Raw genomic sequence first — 5,156 nt, forward strand, 5'->3', positions numbered from 1 at the left:
CCCTTGTTCTATCTGCTGATCTGTTGTAACGACCACGTCTGACAAATGACCTTGAGAAAGGAGGGGAAAAAATGGGATAAGGAAGACAATATTTATAGTTCATGGCAAATCTATTATGACATGCTGCTTAACGCCACCTGTTGGCCTTTATTTGGGTGTTACCATGGGAAACAGTGGACTAGTTTTATGCTCATTCAAAGCCATATTTCCTCGTTTCTTTAAAGTCACTAAAAGGTTGTTTTTTTTAATCTCGTGTATCTCAAAACAACTGTTTCCATTATAAAATCTAAAATTGTATTTTATTACCAAATCTTTCTTGTAGTCAAAGTATGTGCATGGGTCAATAAAAGAAAAGGGGGGGGGGTTCATTGCTTTACATAAATTGTTTTAAGAAATGTGAGCCTATCGCATTGATTAAACTAAAATTTGTAGATTTTTTAAAAAAAAAAGATCTTTCCTTGTTTAATATCAACAAAAATAAAAAATCTGTTTTTAAATTTATTTTATTATTATTATTTTTTTTTTTTGTTGCTTCTAGAGCTTGAAATCGTGTGTACATTCATTTCAATCCATAGTTCAAAATACTTGTTTTTGTTGTGTATTTCTGTTTGAACTGTTTCAGCTATGTTCGTTTTACAAAGTTTATTAGCTAACTCCGTATATATAATCTTTCTTGTTTAGATTTTTGAAATCATTTTTCCATCCTCTCTACTCACCAAATCGACATCAAATTTTGAATATAAGCTCATGCTCGGTGACAACACACGAATCAATCACAAATAAAAAAAAATGAATTAATCAATTAGTCATAATTAATTAACTTTGTTTAAATGTATTAGGATAAGTAGTTATAAGCCTTGTATAGAGAATTAGATCGTTTGCTAATATTTCAAAACTAATAATAGCCTATAAAACCTTCTATTTTGTTTTAACTACTTGAATAGCTCAGTGGCTAACAAGTCGGCTTTCCATGTGGGAGGCTCGAGTTTAAATTCAGATTAGAGCAAATGTTTAGCGTCCCATGTATCCTGTGGTATCAAGTCGTCAGTCGGTCTAACAATACAATAGTATTGGTAACACTTTCAACACATGCACGTCTCTTCTGTTTGTATTGGCGGACACAGAATTGTGGTTTTTGAGAGTTGGTAGTTGATAGCTTCTGATATTCATGCTGAAAATAATGAAAAAAAAATACTGAGACTTACATACATTAGTGGTCGCAAATAATTGTAAAAATCGAATTTTGCAAACAAAACTTTAAAAAAAATGTACTGAAAAATCTCTAGAATTATTTTTTTTTCACAACAAAAAAAATTATCACATTCTAAAGAGAATTGTTAACATGTATAAGTAAAAAGGAATAAGTTTTCATATTTACATAATTTTTTTTTCGTTTTGAAGACGGTTGGTCTCCCTTTCTAACCTGTAAATTCAAAAAGTAAGGGGTTATAGGTCTCCGCCTACTGGTCGGGTGTTTACGTTTAATGCATATCAGCTATCTACTTCTGTCAATTTTTCGTGGAACTAATATATCAGCTATCTACTTCTGTCAATTTTTCGTGGAACCACTAGGCATACGAGCGAAAAAAACAAAATTGAGAAAACGCGGACTCGCTGACAAACAATGCCAAGACCATTATTCTTTTCTAAAAAAAATAAAAAAATTCTAATTGCAGTTATAAACCAGTGTTGAATCGAATCACTATCACCTACGTTGAATTTGTTTTCAAAGGTCTTAACTTTTTTTTAAATTAAAAATTTTAAGCTGTAACTGTTTTCCTGTATTCATTTAATTTATTTCGTTCTAATAGTAGGCCTACTTTTTTTGTGCCGACATATCTTCCGACTATCAATGACAACTTTTTACTTGTTATGCTTGTTGACCCGGGATGTCTGAGTACCTCTTTGACACATCCTACCAATATATTCTCACAATTCAATTCAACGGTAGGCCTACATCATAGTTCCATGGGTACATACTATAAAAATTCTTCATTGACATTTAGGTCAACGACATTTCCAACTGTTAAACTAGGGCAATGTGTTAATATGTTAGTCTAATGTGTTTTCTCTTAAATAGTTTTGACATTAATGAAATAATATGCCAACGAAGTTTGAACTATTATATAGTTGATGCTCAAAAACTCGGAGCGTTTTAGTTGGTTGTGAAGGTCGAATCTATGTGACTGTTTTTGGTAGCTTGTAAAGGTCGACTTTATTGTCTTTATGTAAACATTTTATGTGGTTGAAAGGGTCGAATCTATGTGGTAGTTTGTCGTGATGGCCAGTAACTAATTCTTACATAGGCTACTGATGAACGTGTATTCATCCATTGCAGCTGAGACGAAGTGTATGAAAAGTATTTCCTAAGGAGAACAAATGAGACATAGAAAGATTTTCACAAGACTTCTAGATCTAAAATGCATTTTTTTTCCATATGTTATCGGCACAGACCTATATATTATACCTAGACTGGAAAACAAATAATAATAATTAATTACGTATAAAACTCTTTTTCAAGCTGTGAGGGAATTTTCTCTAAATCTTGGAAAATCGCTCTTTTCTGTCTCTTTTACGATCTTTAGTTTTCAAAGTTTAGAAATAATAAAGTTCCATTTTGCGTATTTTAGATAGACTGGGATATAAATTACTAATAAATAGGCCTACTAGATTATAGATCTAGATCCAAATATTGACGCATTTCCTTTTAGATCTAGATCTAGTTGCCTTTGAGAATGTTAATACAATCCTCGATCTAATTCTAAATAATTCAAGCCTGTCAACAGTGGCGTAGCTAGAGTATTTAATGCCCGTGCGGCAACTCGACCAGAACAAAACAAAATAAAAAGGCAAAAAAAAAAAAAAAAAAAAAAGTGTGTTTTCTTTTGCTTAGGTAAACGGGGTATTGCTAATTTGCAAAACTAAATTTAAAAAAAGTTTTACGGGAATGATTTGAGCACGCAAATGAATTCTGGTTTAAGATTACTTCTAGAATACTCTTTTAGACACCGTAGTGGTGACATGACAGCAGCAATATCAAAATCTTGATCTCTGCAGTCCATTATTTCTAAGGCATTCGAATGTAGTTTCTCAAAGCGGCATGCTTGTCTTTAGTGTCGATGAAGTCAACGAAAGGCTCTCGAACTCATTATCAATTACCGTAAAATTAGATCCAACTTTAAGATGACAGGTGTAAACGTAGAATTGAAAAAAATCGAGAAATATTGGGGTTAGTTTATTTGCTGTATGAGTTTTTTTCATGAAAATCCAACATTACATTAAATTCGTTTTGTATTTGTGTAAGTTTGGTTAGAACCAAATGTTCTCTCAGAAGTGGTTCTCTCGGAAGTGGATTCCACTTAGATAGTAACTTCACATCTTCAATACATTGCCTTCATTTTTTTCCTTCAAATTCTTCTTCCAATTGCTTATGATGCCCACGAGAGACAAATTTGGATTTGAGAGAAAACAAATGATGTCCAAGACTCTCTTCTTGTAATCACTCTACCTTTTTCCTTTCTTGTTTAAATAAATCTTGAGCCTTGCTGTCAATACTGTTCTTTACACGCAGTCAAATTTCAAGTTCCCTACAAGTAAGCGTTGACTGAATGTGACTGCTAGTCTCTTGATTTACAATTTTCGCTGATAACCCCCACCACTCATTGAATCCATATTGTTGGATTTTAAATGCAGATGTAGCCTAATACTTGATCTTGTCAGAGGAGTATGCAGGGGAAGCAAACTAAAGATTTTTGGGCAAACAACACACCCACTTTCTCAAAACTTTCTCATCGTTTGGTATTTGCCAAAGAAGATAGTGGACTTCTAAAAGTGCGATGCGTTTGAACAAGTAAACAAACATAGTAAATTTAATTCAAGTTAGTCTTCAGTTTACATTTAATTTTAGAAAGAATAGAGGAATAGCTAATAGAATAGAATAGCTAAGTAAATATATGTTTATTTAAATTTCAATAGAGTAGAATGTGTTTGTACAATGTCCAGTTTTTAATGTAAAATTTTGTCCTTAGTTTGATGCCCCTCATCACTTGATGCCCCGTGCAGCCCGCACGTACATGGCTAGCTACGCCTCTGCCTGTCGATTTTAATCTAATGATTTTAGATTTTACATTGAAATAGATTGATAACCGTACCTAGATCTTTATAGATCTAGATTCGATGGATTCCAAAGTAGCTAGGCCTATTAATTTTGAGACGAGTGTGTTCTTATTTACGATATAACACATAAAACACTGAACCATAATCTTCAAATACAAAAACAGAATTTAATAAAATACTCGGAAAGACACAAAGACAAAGGCACATTGCTTGTCCCATATGCTAGGAGGTTAAAGCTGTTGATAAACATTTATAAAAATAACGTAAGATTATTTTTGCTCTTTATATAAGAAATTCCTGGAAATATTGATGACTGAATTGTATGAAATATAAAAAAAAAGGAAACATATTTTTAAAAGTGGATTATAACGGTATTATATTGCATATTCTTAAATTAATATAGAAAATTGATTCTGCATATCTCACCTCGTAGCCTATATTTAATACCGATTAAACTACACAACTGTTGACAATTCTAAATATTTAATGAATATATAGGCTATACTTTTGAGTTTTATGTAATCTAATATTAAGTCCATTTTAGTGTGAATGATAAGATGTGTGTGTGTGTGTGTGTGTGTGGGGTATATAAATCCAGATACCTAGTAATCTAATAAGTGATTTAAATTGTTTATGATGTTTCTACAATTAATTTTTCTACATTGAGTTTCATTGATTTACATAGAAACGTGTTACTCTCTTACTTTATATGGACCAATGTCATATAAGATTTTTATTTACATAATCTTTAAATTACTTCCATTGAAACTTTAAAATGTTTAGCCTACAAAGAAAAAGTATAAGAAAAAAAAACAAGAAAAAAAAGTAAAATGTATAGATCTAATAATAATAACAATTTTACTTTTATGCTTTCTTGTTTTCTTTTCCCTTTTTCCCTTTCGAACAGCATTGGTTCCGGGTTCTTACGTTCCATGTACCAATTAGGGTCGGTTTCTTTGCTTTGAAAACTTGCCATGTATATTGGACGTCTTGTTGAAACTTTCGACAATTAGACTTTTTACTTTCACATTACTTTGTAG

The 5,156-nt window shown here is 31.7% G+C and overlaps 1 long non-coding RNA gene across 1 annotated transcript; it reads right to left on the bottom strand.

Moving 5' to 3' along the window:
- Nucleotides 1-487: 487 nt before the first annotated feature.
- On the bottom strand, nucleotides 488-5,116 carry LOC129926234 (uncharacterized). Its single transcript, XR_008777861.1, has 3 exons — nucleotides 4,979-5,116; nucleotides 1,379-1,423; nucleotides 488-1,171 (listed from the first exon to the last, which is right to left on the bottom strand). It is a non-coding gene; the product is annotated as an uncharacterized LOC129926234 (long non-coding RNA).
- Nucleotides 5,117-5,156: the final 40 nt, after the last annotated feature.

Source organism: Biomphalaria glabrata, chromosome 5 (genome assembly GCF_947242115.1).
Source record: "Biomphalaria glabrata chromosome 5, xgBioGlab47.1, whole genome shotgun sequence".
NCBI lineage: Eukaryota > Metazoa > Mollusca > Gastropoda > Planorbidae > Biomphalaria > Biomphalaria glabrata.